The sequence below is a fragment of the Saccopteryx leptura genome, chromosome 1, assembly GCF_036850995.1.
Source record: "Saccopteryx leptura isolate mSacLep1 chromosome 1, mSacLep1_pri_phased_curated, whole genome shotgun sequence".
Lineage (NCBI taxonomy): Eukaryota > Metazoa > Chordata > Mammalia > Chiroptera > Emballonuridae > Saccopteryx > Saccopteryx leptura.
This window is the reverse complement of record NC_089503.1, coordinates 43483412-43500071: the sequence shown is the minus strand read 5'-3', so window position 1 is coordinate 43500071 and position 16660 is coordinate 43483412. Positions and strand designations below refer to the sequence as shown.

Sequence of the window (16660 nt, the reverse complement as noted above, 5' to 3'; positions counted from 1 at the left end):
AAGTTGGACTAGATAGAAACTGAGGAACCAAAAATTGGCAAGAGTAACAGTTGATATGACACATTATTCAAAAGAGAATGATGTGAATATAAAAAGATTAAGCAAAGTTTTTAGGAAATTTCTTTATAAAAATGACCCTTGTTGGCCCTGGCCTGTTGGCTCAGTGGTAGAGCATCGGCCTAGTGTGCGGAAGTTCCGGGTTCCATTCCCAGCCAGGGCACACAAGAGAAGCGCCCATCTGCTTCTCCACCCCTCCCCCTCTCCTTCCTCTCTGTCTCTCTCTTCCCCTCCCGCAGCCAAGGCTCCATTGGAGCAAAGTTTGCCCGGGCACTGAGGATGGCTCCATAGCCTCTGCCTCAGGCATTAGAATGGCTCTGGTCGCAACAGAGTGACGCCCCGGATGGGCAGAACATCGCCCCCTGGTGGGCATGCCAGGTGGATTCCGTTCGGGCACATGCGAGAGTCTGTCTAACTGCCTCCCTGTTTCCAGCTTCAGAAAAGTCCAAAAAAAAAAAAAAATGACCCTTGTTATGGTGGTAATACAATCAAAAATGATTGTGCCATCACAACATTTGACCTAAAAAATTACTCAAAAAGCATGCAGTTAATTCATTCTTCTAATAAATAATGCATAATTAGAATTACAAATGAAATCTTGTCAATTATATATAAACTTATTTTTATTAATATTATGTTAATTTTTAAGATTGAGTCAAATTCAACTCATTTTCCCCATTTTTTTTTTGTTTTGTTGTTTGGGTTTGGGTTTTTTTGGTAACAGAGAGACAGAGAGAGGGACAGATATGGAAAGACAGACAGGAAGAGAGGGAGATGAGAGCATCAGTTCTTCATTGTGGCACCTTAGTTGTTCATTGACTGCTTTCTTATATGTGCCTTGACGAGGTGGGGGGCTATAGCAGAGCGAGTGACCCCATGCTCAAGCCAGCGACCTTGGGCTTCAAGCCAGTGACCTTTGGGCTCAAGCCAGCAACCATGGGGTCATGTTTATGATCCCATGCTCAAGCTGGTGAGTCCACACTCAAGGTGGATGAGCCCACACTCAAGTCAGAGACCTCAGGGTTTCGAACCTGGTTCCTCCATGTCCAAGTCAGACACTATCCACTGCACCGCCACCTGGTCAGGCTCCCCATTGTTTACCATGAAATTTTGATCCCCATCCACTTATTATACAAAAGACTTTCTGTCACATGACCTTGGCAAAGGTGCAGTTAGAGATACCGTAGTTGCACTTTTCTCCTTTCCTATTTTATACTGTTTCCTTTCCTTGCCTCATTACAATGGACTGCTAATGAAATGTCAAATAGAATGAGTGAGCACGGGCATTAATTATGTTGTTCTCCGTTGTACAAAGAAAGGATTCAATATTTTACCATTCAAACATCATATTAGTTGTAGGTTTTTCACAGATGCCCTTTTCAGATTAAGAAAGGTATTTTCTATTGCTAGTTTGTTGGGAGTTTTTAATTATGAGTGGGTGTTGTCAAATAGTTTCTTTTTTTATTCTATTAAAATGATTATATGATATTTCTCATTTATTCTGTTAATATGGTGAGATTTTCCAAATGTTAAATCAACTTGAAATCTAAGCTAAACCCTATTTGATCATAATGTTATTATTTTTTATATTGCTGTATTTAATTTGCTGCAGTTTTATCAAGGATTTTTTCATCTATGACTATGAGGAATAGTGTTCTAAAATTTTCCTTTATTTGAATGTTTTTCAGGTTTGGTATTAGAGTTATACTAACCTCATGAGGTTCTCCTCTGCTATTTTTTTTAAAGCATTTATGTAAGATTAGTGTTATTTCTTTTTTTTTTTTTTTTTTTTTTTTTTGCATTTTTTTGCATTTTTCTGAAGCTGGAAACAGGGAGAGACAGTCAGACAGACTCCCGCATGCGCCCGACCGGGATCCACCCGGCACGCCCACCAGGGGCGACGCTCTGCCCACCAGGGGGCGATGCTCTGCCCATCCTGGGCGTCGCCATGTTGCGACCAGAGCCACTCTAGCGCCTGAGGCAGAGGCCACAGAGCCATCCCCAGCGCCCGGGCCACTTTTGCTCCAATGGAGCCTTGGCTGCGGGAGGGGAAGAGAGAGACAGAGAGGAAGGTGCGGCGGAGGGGTGGAGAAGCAAATGGGCGCTTCTCCTGTGTGCCCTGGCCGGAATCGAACCCGGGTCCTCCGCACGCTAGGCTGACGCTCTACCGCTGAGCCAACCAGCCAGGGCAGATTAGTGTTATTTCTGAAAGGTTTGATAGACTTAACCAGTGAAATCATTTGGGCTTATAGTTTTCTTTATAGAAAAATTTTTTAAATTAATTTTTTATATAGATAAAGTTCTGTTTAGGTTTTCTGCTTAATCTTCTGTCAATTTTAGTAAGTTATATATTTCAAGAAATATACATTTCACCTTAGTATAATTTTTTGTCATAAAGGTATTCATAACATGCCCTTATTGTTTAATTTATATAATTCTGTAGTGGTAATTCCTCTTTCATTTCTGATATTAGTGAGCTGTGTTTCCTTTTTTCTTGGTTTTTACAAAAAACAACTTTTACCTATAAATTTCCATATTTTTAGCAGTTTGTTACAATGAGCCTAATTGTGCCTTCCTTTGCATTTATCCTGTGTGGGGTTCACTGAAATCATTGAGTATAGCTATTTAACTCTTTTACCAAATTTGGAAAATTAAGACATTATTTCTCCAAGTGTTTTTTTCCTGCCCTAATATTGCTCTCCTTTTTTTCTTGGACTTATATATGTTAGACCAGTTATTATTATCCCACATATCGCTAATACTACTGATATATTAATTTTTCCAATTCCTTTTTATCTCTCTGTTCTTTAAGTTGGATAATTACTAATTAATCTATTTTCAATTATTCTGACTTTTTACTCTGTCTTTATTCTACTAATTGGCCCATCTGGTTGTTTTCTTATTTCAGACATTATATATATAATTTAGCTTTAAGCTCCCATTTGGTTCTTTTTGAAATTTCAATCTCTGTTCTCAAATGCCCTATTTTTTTCACATTTTTCTGATTCTTTATATGTTGAGTGATTGGGGGTTAGATCTTAGACATCATTACTATCATGTTTTGGAGATTTTGAATTTTTTTTTTATTTTTATTTTTCTGAAGCTGGAAACGGGGAGAGACAGACGGACTCCCATATGCGCCCGACCCACCAGGGGCGATGCTCTGCCCACCAGGGGGCGATGCTCTGCCCCTCCGGGGCATCGCTCTGTCGCAACCAGAGCCACTCTAGAGCCTGGGGCAGAGGCCAAGGAGCCATCCCCAGCGCCCGGACCATCTTTTTGCTCCAATGGAGCCTTGGCTGCGGAAGGGGAAGAGAGAGACAGAGAGGAAGGAGAGGGGGAGGGGTGGAGAAGCAGATGGGCGCCCCTCCTGTGTGCCCTGGATATAGTTCTTAGTTTTTTCTGCTTTACTTATTTCACTCTGTATAATGTTATCAAGGTCCATCCATGTTATTGTAAATGATCCGATGCCACCATTTCTTATGGCTAAGTAGTAATCCATATTATATATATATATATACCAAAGCTTTACTTGCTTAGACTCAAACTGCATTATTTTGTCTCTCCTGCAGTGAACAGCAGCTTAAATATCTGTTTATTTCTTTTAGTCTTACATAGGTTGTTTAAAGCCTATCCTGTGTGTGCATGGTTTGGGATCAGTCAGAAATTGGAGCAAAACTTACACACAAAACTTACACTCGGGAATCAAACCCGGGACTTCTGCACGCCAGGCTGACGCTCTACCACTGAGCCAACCGGCCAGGGCTATGAATTCTTTTATAGAGTGCCACTTTTTGTGTGTGTGTATTATTTAACACAATCATTTTATTTTATTTTTTATATTTTTAACGCTGTTATTTTTTATCTTATTTTTATTAATTTTAATGCAGTGACATTGATAAATCAGGGTACATATGTTCCGAGAAAACATCTCCAGATTATTTTGACATTTGATTATGCTGCGTACCCCTCACCCAAAGTAAAATTGTCTTCTGTCACCTTCTATCTGGTTTTCTTTGTGCCCCTCCCCTCCCCCCACTCCCTCTCTCTCTCTTTCCTCACCCCCTCCCCATCCCCCTCCCCCCCACACACCCCGTTACCATCACATTCCTGTCCATGTCTCTGAGTCTCATTTTTATGTCCCATCTATGTATGGGTTCATATAGTTCTTAGTTTTTTCTGGTTTACTTATTTCACTCTGTATAATGTTATCAAGGTCCATCCATGTTATTGTAAATGATCCGATGCCATCATTTCTTATGGCTAAGTAGTAATCCATATTTTATATATATATATATATATATATATATATATATATATATGTACCAAAGCTTTACTTGCTTAGACTCAAACTGCATTATTTTGTCTCTCCTGCAGTGAACAGCAGCTTAAATATCTGTTTATTTCTTTTAGTCTTACATAGGTTGTTTAAAGCCTATCCTGTGTGTGCATGGTTTGGGATAAGTCAGAAATTGGAGCAAAACTTACACACAAAATTTGGACCTCTCTTTCTGTGGCTCTTTTCTATCCAGAGTTACCTCTTCTCTTCCCAGTAGCTGTGGTTGCCCCAAAATCCATTCTCCGAGTTCGTCAGGCCAGAGAAACTGCTGATTTTCTATCGCAGTTTCATTAGCTTTCCCTGTCTGGCACAGACTGGGGCTGCCCTCACACTGAAAATCTTGAAAATGACCAACTTACTCTGTATCCCACTCCCATCTTCCAAGCATCATCTCCTCTCAAGATTTAGCCTGCTTTTGTTTTTTCTCCAGTATCTTCAAATAGTTTTTCTTCATAATTCGTCCAGAGTTTATAGTTATCCCCACTCAATTTTAAATGGATTAACTTATCAACAGCTTTTTTTCACTAGTATTTATCTCCTGATAATAAAAACTTCTTGACTGCCTTAATGAAGAATTAAATAGGCCCTGGCCAGTTAGCTCATTCAGTTAAGAGTGTCATCCGAAAACAACGAGGTTGTGGGTTCACTCCCCAGTCAGGGAACACACAGGAAACAGTCAAAAAATGCACAACTGAGTGGAACAACAAATGCTTTCCTTCTCCCTCCTCTCTCTCTCCCTTCCTCTGTCTGTCTCTCTTTCAAAAAATCAATAAAAAACTAAGCCCTGGCCGGATAGCTCGGTTGGTTGGAACACCGTCCTGGAGCACAGAGATTGCCAGATCAATTCCCTGGTCAGGGCACATACAGGAGCAGCTCAGCATTCCTCTCTCTCTCTCTCTCTCTCTCTCTCTCTCTCTCTCTCTCTCTCCTTGCCTCTCTAAAAAAAATTTTAAAAATTAAATACTATTTTTTTCACTCCTCCATGCCTTTACACATCCTGTATTTTTGCCTACAATGTCGTTAATCTCATAACCCTGCCAAGTATACATTTTCTATGCCTGTTTCGTATATTTTAGAAGAACACAGTCAAGTTTTGCCATTCCCTCAGTTTTAAATATCTAAAATTTCAACTGAGAATATTTATATTGAAAAACTGAATGTCTATCAATATAACAATGGTACGTACACAGCATAAAGTACTACACCGAAGAAAATAAGGTCAAGCTATATAAATTGACAAAGAACTTAAGTCATCATTTTAATGAAAAAAGGATAAAGTATAAAGCAATATGTGTAAAAAGTGGACGTGTTACCCTCAAGCAAAATAAAATTGCATATTTTTAATTAGGTTAACATTGGTTAATAAAATGACACAGATTTCAGGTATACAATTCTATAATACATCATCTGTGTATTATATTGTGTGTTCACCACCCAAAGTCAAATCTCTTTTCATCACCATTTATCCCCTTTTACCTTCATCTACCTTCCTCTATCCCCCATCCCTCTTGTAATCACCTTAAGGCTATCTGTGTCTGAGTGTCTTTTCTTTGCTTAATCCCTTCACCTTTTCACACCCAGCCTCTAACCCCCTTCCCCACCGATAGCTGTCAGTCTGTTCTCTGTATTTTGCATATCTTATGTAATTATATATATTTGTATATGATTATAGAGAAAGAGGTCTGAAATGTACAAGCCGGATTGAAACTAGTAAGGAAGCTTAGGAAGAAAATAGAATTTAGGGTGGGGAGAGAAATTCAGAAAATTTTTCTTAGCTTTCAAGAAACACTTAATGATTGCCTGCTATATTCCAGGCACCTTTCAAAAACAGATATGTACACATTTGCATATTATTCATGTAATATTTAAATATTTTTAATTTTTTCAATGAAAGCATTAATTCAATAGAGAAATTGAAATAACAAAAAATGTGCTTAAAAAGGCAATTCCTTATCTTGTTAATGTAGCAGATACTTAACAGCCTTTTAAAAATAAGGAAATAAACTTAGTGTTATTTTTATATCTGTTCTATCTACGCACATTAAATTCATATTGTTTAGATCTGGACCCAATGGAAGAACAAACTAATTTCTATTTTTCTCCCTTTTAATTCAATTCCATTTACTTACACCAGTTCTTCTGAGGTTTGGAAATAGCTGGTAAAGTCTAAAGTTCCTTCTTGGGGTAATTTCAGGCATCAAATAGCTGCCTACAGATAAAAATGTGTAGATTTTTACATTCACATATTAGAGTAAGCATGCCTGAGCAATCCACACAGTAAACCTGACTTTCATGAAGTTCATTCTTGGCTTCACATAATAGAGGAATACATATATCTTTGCCCTTTATGTTGACACACATACTTGCCTTAGCCACGGGACAGACAGGGAACATCTTCTCTTATAAACTTTAATATTGAAGTAACATAGTGTACACTCAACATTTTAATCTTTCTTCCCAATTCTTGTCTAACAAGGCCTTCCCTGCCTCAACAAGGAAGTTCATTTTATTTTTAGACAACTGTAACTGTTACAGTTTTTCTTCTGCTGCCCCTGTGACTCTGGCTCTCTGTAACTTTCGCCTGCTAACTTGGTTTGGCTCTCCATAGTAAACACTCTTTCCCTATGGCAACACCTTAGCCATCTCATGACAGCTATCAGATTCTCTTAGACTTCTGTTCTTCTGAGTAAATATGCCGGGTTCTTCTAACCTAAGGGAAGCTTACAACAACTGGCCCAGAAAGAGTGAGAAATTTAATTTCTCTGCAACCAGGATATTTATCCAATTGAAAAAAAACAAACACCAAGTTTGGCTTTTACCTTAATGCAGCAAACAGCCCTCTTGGCTAATCATTACAAAGACCTCCTGACATTTGTCTTCAAAGAAATATCCCTCCACTTGCCTGCACACATGTATCTATGCAACATATACATTGCCTTTCACGTTTTCCTTTAAAGAGTCTTTTAAATGAGTACCAGAAGTATCCATCCTTAGTTCAGGTGACTTGGGTTTATACCCAAGGGTCTTATACCTTATTTGAGCTAAAGTTCATTTACTCCAAATTATGAAATTACATTCTTATAAGTTCATACTTATTCCTCCTTATGCTTGGACCCTTAAGATATTAGGCCCATTAAACTTTATTCAATAAGCCTTAACTTAGAATAGGCTTGTCAATGTGTTTATAAATTATATGCATTTAACCATTTCAATTTCATTTGTTAGAGACAGTTAACTATTTTCATCTTTGGGAAATTAGAAAAAGATATGTTTAAGTCTGGAAAACCTATAGAAGACATCTACCTAATTCATCCTGGTCCTTAGAAGAACCTAATTATACCCTCTAATCTAAACCTTTTGGAGGGGCAAAGATGGAGTGAATATTAGTCCTGCCCAGAAAAGTATAACTAGAAACACTTTTAAGTTTTAGTTCCAGTTCCTGACTCATTTCTGTCCCCGTTTTACTAATAATAAAATAAAAGTAATAAGACCTCTGTTTTAAGTATCTCACAGTGTTGCTATAAGAATTGTATAAGATAGTAAAAGAAAAAGTTCACTTAAAAACATAAAATGCAATAAAAATATAAGCTACAATAGTATTGATAATAATGGCACCATCTATAACCACAAGTGAGACAGTCTACAAATTTTCTCCTTTTAACAATAAGACATTAAAATTAAATTATATTTTTATTTCCTTTTCTCATACCATTGACCAAAAAAAAATTTCACCATAATCTTATAACCTTGGACTTTAATTACAAACGCCAGCCAAGATTTATGTAGAGTACAACATAAGTACATTCTGACATTTTGAGAATCCTAACTTCCTCTCAGACTGACTTCTTTTTTTTATAACCTTTTCTATATTCTCTTGAAAAAAATCAAACTGTCTAACAATATTATAGCAATTGTCACCATTATGAAATTATAGTTGTCCACCTTGAAGCCTTAACTAGTGGCCTCATGGCTTTCTTATGCAAAAGTGCCAGATATATTGTTTCATCTGTGTGTCCTAAATTTTTCCACATTTTTAGAGCCCATTACAATGTTTCCACATTAAGATTATAGCCACTAGGGCTGCCCTACAAGTTCATAATTTGAAAACTCTGTTCTTACATCCAGGAATGCAAATGCCCCTGTATGACAACACAAAAGTAAAAGATTGCACTGAAAAACAAGAAGCAACATAGAGAAAAGCTCTCACATCTTCTACAGCTAAATGATAAGAAACAAAAATGTCCCTACCATCTCCCTCACCCCAGTCTTTGCTAGCATCAGAGTGCGTAACTTTACCTAAACAGTGTTCACAAACTAACCCACAGACTCTATTTTTATGCAATTCCTTTCTCTCAATATCCCTTTCTCCTTCTTTCTCATTCACTATATTCTTGTACCTGGTAACAACAATAAATATTTATTGAATGCCTGTAAGTATAAGATCATGTGTGCTGAATGCTTGGGAAAACATGTTAGAACAAAATAGGCCGGTCCAAAGTGAAGGACAGACATTAAACAAAAATCACACAAAGAAAGACATAATTTTTAATTGCAATATAAGCTATGAAATAAATTAAAGGATGGAAAGCAAGACCTTTGCAGGCAGATAAGATTTGAATTGAAGGGCTCAGGGAAGGCTTCTCTAAAGATATGACATGTAAATGGGAGCCTTAAGAATAAGCAGAAATTATTATGAAAAAGAATGGGGAGAAGTTTGCAGGTGAGAAGACAGCATTATATGAACACCTCGCAGCAGGAAAAACTTGGAGTGTATAGACCAGCACAGCAACTGAATCAGAAGAAAACATTGGGAGAAAGGGAAGGGCAGGAGGCTGGCAACACAGGAGCCATATTATGCAGAGCCAGGGCATTGCAGAGTATGTTAAGAATTTTTTTGTTTTAATTAAAATGTAATAGGAAGTCAAGAAAAGGTCTCTCTTAGAACTCAAAAAATGGTAAGTGCAGTTTTTCCTCCTATATAATGAATATGTAATTAAGTTTAAATATAAAGAACAGCATAGGAACAATAAACACCATATTCAAAAGAATGATTACTTCTGGCACAAATAGAGGGAGATACAAAATTGGTAAAGAGTTCACAGAAGGCTTCAACTCTATTGGTTATGTGTTTTATTTTCTTTTTTAAAAAGAAGAATATTTTAACCTATTCTTTATACATTTTTGTAAGCTTAAAATTTTCATAATAAACTTTTTAAAGAATTAATGAATGTTAAAAATTTACCAGTTTATTTTCTTCTCTTCTTTACCAAGATCATATTAAATCTTCTTAATTTTGAGAAATACAAGCACACAGAATTTAAGGATCTCCCTTCTTATGCTCTCTGTTTCCTGGGCCTTTATTTTCTAGATTTTTTTGCATCAGATGTTAGAGGCTCTTTAATTAACTTATCTTTTGTTGTCACATACACTATAATCCTTGTAGCTTTCCAACAACCACAGAATTAATAAGAATTAAGTGAGATAAAGTATTTAATATAGCACTTAGCACACAAGAGCTCAATAAATTTTAACTATTTTTTTTATTACTTCATCTATTATATTTTATATTCCCAGTCCTAAATATGGGTCAGAACATTAAAACTAAAAAATACTTGAGTGTATATAGGAAAATAGTGCTCTGGTATTTTGAATGCATATGTACTATATATATTCACAAACACACATACCCAATCACATGTGCACATATAATATATATTTAAAATATTGAATTTTTAAGAACACTTTTCTGTTATTATTTTAACAGTAAATAACAAAATTTTAATTTGAGGACTTGTTATTGCCACTAAAAAATACTTCTAAAGAAAAGGTTAAAAACTGTATTTAATGGTACATGATTACAATTTAAGGTAAGTTTAATAAGTTTACTAACTTCTCCTAAGTACAATATTACAATGAAATGATTTATGATTGCATAAAGCTGCAATAATATTCAGTATTGTCTATACTATGTTTAAAGGTTCATTTCTGCAATATCAAGTAAATCATGCGAAAGTTCAATTTTATAGAATTGAATATTAACATCAAATTTTTTCTACAACAGAAAGAGCAGTCTTTGATGCAAGAACATTATGAAAATTATATCTTTTCATTTTATTTTCTTTGTACAAATAGCACAGATCCTCTCATTTCTCCTTTCTTCCTATTCACAAATACAATAAAAAGCTGTCTTTAGAAAAGTCCTTAAATTAAACATCAGGATAAAATGAGTACTATGACCCTGAAAAAAAGAGAATTTATGACTGTTTTTGTTACCTAGAAGTCTGAAAAATATCTCACTAAGTCTTTATGTGAATGTTATAGTTTAAATTATATTTTCATACCTAAGAACCGAGAACTTGCTTTTGTGAAAAAAAAACAGCAACTGTTTGTCAAGCAATATTCTTTAGTTTGAGGTTTGGCCTTAGATTTGTTTAGTAATCATTTCCTCTATGCCCACTTCCTTGTTTTTAATCAGAAATCTAATCATTTATTTTTATAAATATTCAAAATTAAATATATTTATCTACTTATGTAAATACTTCTCAGTTAACTTTTACCGATAGTCTATGTAGGGATCTCATTAACAAACACATTTAGAACTTTTTAGATTTTTTTCCAGCAACTTGTAAATTCATGTTATATCTAACTGTTTAAATAGATCAAAACTCTACACATTTTTAAAAAGTGGATATAAAAGAATTAATTCCAAGTTTTGTTTCACTTACCAAGCTCTGCCATTACAGCTCACTGCCTGAACAGTATTATCAGCTCTTTGGATACTCATTCTTGCTAAGTAAAAGGATATTTCTTCTCTAGCTGGATTAATAATCAACTTTCTAGATAGTTCATTTGTAATTCTCTTCTGGTTAACCCTTAGCATTACAGCAGTCTGCCTAACTCATGCTAATCAATTTATGAAGCGGAAAGAAAAAGATGAAATTCAATTACACAGATAAAAAAATGTAAAATAAAAATGAGGGACAGTTTAGATTAGGCACAAAAGAACAAGCAGTCTTACCTTTTTAAACCAAGAGGTTTAAATCTTTATGCTAGATATTACAAAAGCACTCAGGTCATAAACACAAGAAACAAGAGATATGAACAGAAAACCTAATAGACTTCTAACACACCAGTCTAGTGCATTATCAGCCCATGTTTTATGCTTTCCTACATTCAGAGAAATACAAATCAGCTCTGGGCATAACAGATACATTTTTCTCTTAGTAGAAAGGTCTGACTTTCAACCTCTAAATGCCTCCTCTCTCAATGGTTATAATCACTCGGTCCCTTATCATACAATAAGTGCCATCTCAGTCTTTATGGAAAATTTCTCCAATGTGATCTGTAAACACAGAAAATAATCTGGGACACTTGTTAAAAGACACCAGGGTCCCATCAAAATCTGAAGTACCCCAGAGGAGTCTAATGTACATTAAATGTTTGAGAACCACTATTCCAGGACGATTTCTGACAATATCTAAAAGACTCCAACACAGAATAAAATTTGAACACAACATGAAATTAATTACTCTTCCTGCTAGCCTGACCTTGCCTTTTTGCTTTGATTTCAATAACTAGGATTCTACCTTGTTTTCCTGTACCTGAGTGCACTAGCCCATCCAAGACTATGATCCTCCCACAGTCTTAGTAACCTTCCACTTGCAGACTGTCAGAGATTGGAATCTGTCCTTTAACTCCCATTGGTGTCTATGGCCTTATTGTGGTCTACCTGCCTAAATCTCTAAGCCACACTTACCCTAGACTTTCCTTGCTTTGTCTACTTTATGAAACACTTTAATCTCCTGTTTTATGCCTCTTACAGTTATTGGTGTTCAGTGTCCAAATGCATTTTGTCTGCAATATTAACTGTCTCCCATGGCCATCCCCACCCCAGTGGACTCCTACCAGTCTGTTCTCTACCTGTTATGATGAACAGGACTTGTTTAGTCACATCTAGAGATGTGAAAGGAACAACTAGCTAAAAGGTAAAAAGACAGACATGGCAGCCAGTGGTTTTCCAAATTGCTACAGAAGCCCTTGTTCATAGTCAGAGTAAGAAAAAGAAAATGACTGGGAAAAGACCTGGAAAGCTAAAAGAAGTCCTTGAAAATGAGACTAGTAGAAGAGGTAAAATGCAGAGAAAAATGTTTTAATTTTAATTAATTGTTTTTATTTTTATGGAGAACCAATTTTAAAAGTTCAACACAACAATGATTATTTCATCTGGAGAGAAGATTAAAGTGACTAAAATAAAAACAGCACCGTACTAGTAGAAGCCAGAAGAGTTGGATTTATCCTGGCCTCTCTATCACTTCCTGTATTTATGATCTAGATTAAATCTCTTAACTTCTATGTGCCTCAGTCCCTAGATGAATATAACAAACCATGCCTGTGTGCCTAGAATTATTTTGATAATTAAACAAGATCATATTTATTAAAGGGCTTGGAAACTATAAATATCATATAAATATGAGATTACTATATAAGTTATTTATAGCTACATATATTGCTATTATATAAAGATAATTAACACATCTGCAAAGGACACAAAGTAGCAATTTTATATTTTTTTTAAATTTAAGTCTAGTTGGTATACAATATTATAATAATCATAATAGTTTCAGGTGTGCCCCAACCAGTTGGCTCAGTGGTAGAACATCGGCCCAACATGTAGATGCATTTGATTCCTGGTCAGGGCACACAGGAGAAGCAGCCATCTGCTTCTCCACTCTTCCTCCTCCCCCTTCTCTCTCTCTCTCTCTCCCTTCTCTCTCTCTTTCTCTCTCTTCCCCTCCTGCAGCCATGGCTCAATTGGTTTGAGTGCATCACCCCAGGCACTGAGGATGGCTCTGTGGAGCCTCTGCCTCAGGCACTAAAAATTGCTCAGTTGCAAACATGGCCTAAGATGGGTAGAGCATTGGCCCCAGACAAGGGTTGCTGGGTAGATCCCCATTGAGACACATGCGGAAATCTGTCTCTCTATCTCCCCTCCTCTCACTTGGAAAAATAAGAAAATAATAATAATAATAATAGTTTCAGATGTATAATATAGTGATTCAACACTTTTATACCTTACAATGTGTTCATACCATTGATTCTGGTAACCACCTGTCAGTAGGCAAACTTATCATCAGTCCTATTGACTATATTCCCTTTCATCTTTTTTATCCATCACTCATCTCTCCTCTGGCAACTGTCCCTTTGGTCTTTATTTCTAGGAATCTATTTTTGTTTTGCTTTGTTGGTTGGTTGGTGTGGGGTTTTTTTTTTTGTTTGTTTGTTTGTATGTTTGTTTTTAGATTCCACATGTAAATGAAACCATACAGTATATGTCTATCTGACTTATTTCACTTAGCATAATACCCTCTAGTTCCATCCATGTTGTCTCAAATGGCAAGATTTCATTCTTTTTATTGCTGTATACCATTCCAATGTGTGTGTGCACATGCATGCACCTTCTTTTTCTAGTTGTCCATTGATAGACACCTAGGTTGCTTTCATATCTTGGCTATTATAAATAATGCTACAATGAACATAGGAGTGTATATATTTTTCCAAATTAGTGTTTTTATTTTCTCTAAATAAATACCAGAAATGGAATTGTTGGGTAATACAGATCTATTTTAAAGGAAAGTATAAATCACCTTTAGTAAAAGAAGTAAACAGGAATTTGTAAAATGTATTTCCTAGGAAAACTTTGAGAATAGAACCAATATATGTTAAGAGCAGAATAAAGTAAAATAATCCCCAAATACAGATAAATAACCAACTTAACCTGAGTTTGTCCACATCGAACATAAACCTTAAGAATCTTAACTGAAGGACTACCAGATGAAGAAAAAAAATTGTTTGGAGTGACTGATGACATTTCTCATCCAGTGTATCGCTAAACCTAGAATCATAGTAATTTCAAGAGGCAAAATTTTGGGGCATTTATTGCAGGATATTTAGACTGTATCCAACATGTCCTAAGAATCAGTCAGGTGTTATGACTTAATTTAACTAGATAATGGGTACATATTAACAGAAAGCAGAAATGCTTAGCCAGTGTACAAATTGGTTGATGCGAGTTTCCCATAAAAAGAAAAAAGGTTTTATTCTTCACTTAAAAAATACATGTGCCCTGGCTGGGTAGGTTGCTTGGTTAAAGCATTGTCCCAACACACAGAGCTTGCCAGTTTGATCCCGGGTCAGGACACATACAGGAACAGATTGATGTTCCTATCTCTCTCTCCATACCTTTCTCTCTAAAATCAATAGAACAAACATTTTTTTAAAAATATACAATTCCATTTTTTAAAATTTCAATAAACACATTTAATAAGTACTGTTGAAAACCTACTATGTTCTGGCCATTGTACAAGACAAAGAGGAATATGAGTGACAAAAACAGTCAAAAAGTCTATGCTATATGAGCTTATATTCTAGGAAATATAAGAAAAAGATCGCCAATAAATTTAATAGATATGCAAATTAGTATGTTAAAAGTTGAGAAAAGCTACAGAAACAAATAGAACAGCATTAAGGAGATCAGGAGTGTTTGGAGGTTTTTTAATTTTAAAATACAGTGGTCAAGACCGACCTCACTGAGAAGATGACATCTAAGCAAAGACTTGAAGGAGGTGATAGTTTGGTGGGGTTCAATAATCATGTAAGAGTTGTTTCATCAATTGTAAAATATTATCACTTTAATAATAAATGGAAGCCTGACCAGGTGGTGGCGCAGTGGTTAGAGTGTTGGCCTGGGACACAGAGGACCTAGGTTCAAAACCCCCGAGGTTGCTGGTTTGTGCGGGGGCTCACCAGCTTTGAGTGCAGGGTTGCTCACTTGAGCGTAGGATCATCGATATGATCCCATGGTTACTGGCTTAAGTCCAAGGTCACTGGCTTAAGCAAGGGGTCACTGGCTCGGCTGGAGCCCCTCAGTCAAGGCACATATGAGAAAGCAGTCAATGAACAACTAAGGTGCTGCAGCAAAGAACTGATGCTTCTCATCTCTCTCTGTTCCTGTCTGTCTGTCCCTCTCTCTGTCTCTCTCGCAAAAATAATAATAACAATAAATGTAAGATATTCTTATAAATTAACTTTCATATCTAATAGTGAAAAAATAGAAATCAATAATTTAATGGTAAAACAAATTGTAGTACCTCCAGATGATAGTATATGATGTAGCCATTAAAGATCATGTTTTCATAAGACTATTAATGAGAACATACTATAAAATTATTTCTTAAATTCAAAAATGTATCTAAAGTATGATCTAATTTTGCATAATTTTTTCATTTAGTCAACAATGATTTTTTAAGTAACTACTATAGGCCACACGCTGTTCTGGGCACCAGAGAGAGGACAGTAAACAAGCTAGCTATGTTCTTTCTTCTCATACATACATAGATTAAAGACTAAAATAAAATATGTCAAAATGATACTAGAAAGTAAAATTTATATTATGAAATAAGGAGCTGAAATGATGGATTACTTTATTTTCTCCTCTATGTTTAAATGAAGTCCAAAATTTCTAAATATGTTCTGGACTATTCCAAAATAAACTATGCCATTTATATTGCCCTATTATGGTGCATATTTGCCTTGAGATATACTTTTGGATAAAGCACAAATTTATATGCATAATATTCTATGAAATGTATATTGCCTTTTTCAATCATATACCAATTGTTATGTCCTACAACATTTAATAACACCGGGATCCTTTCTACTGGTGCAAAAACTAAGAAACAGAACAGTTAACTAATCTGCCACACTGGAAAAAAAAAATTTAAATCCTAAATAATAATATGTACCCAGATCAAGAAAGATTACAGATTCTGAATGCCATGCTGGTGTCTCAGGAATACATCTCTCCCCACTTATGCTGGGATTTTGTCAGGGGAAAAAAAGTTTCATTTATTTAAAATGGTACTTTAATAGTTATTTAAAACCTGATCTGAATCGCAACCCCACCAACGCTACCACAAGATGTAGGCGTTATTCACGCTCCCCTCAACTACTAAAATGACTAGGAAAGAAGTCAGAAGTGCTCTATAATGCTTCTTCATTCTTCCTTTCAAGTTTTTATATTTAAGTAGAATGAAAAATGGCATCTATTTGTCTCCCCCTAACTAGTTGAGTTACCTTTGGCAAGTCGTTTAAACTTTCTGGTCTCACTTTTCTTATTTTTCAAACACAAGGAATTAGACTAGATAATCTCAAAAGTCCTTAAGTCTAGAGTTTTGGGAAAGTATAATTTTAAGTCTATGAGGTACC

General features: G+C 35.6%; 1 protein-coding gene across 5 annotated transcripts in view; it reads right to left on the bottom strand.

The window, feature by feature from the left end:
- Positions 1-16660, bottom strand: part of SOX6 (SRY-box transcription factor 6) — a 655048-nt gene that overhangs the window by 437543 nt on the left and 200845 nt on the right. Inside the window, exon 1 of one of the 5 annotated variants that reach the window (XM_066365331.1) lies at positions 11122-11199. The exons of the other annotated variants lie outside the window; for them this stretch is intronic. The gene's annotated coding sequence lies outside the window, so the exon portion shown is untranslated. Of the gene's footprint in view, positions 1-11121; positions 11200-16660 lie in introns of those variants that run through there. 5 annotated transcript variants of the gene reach the window in all.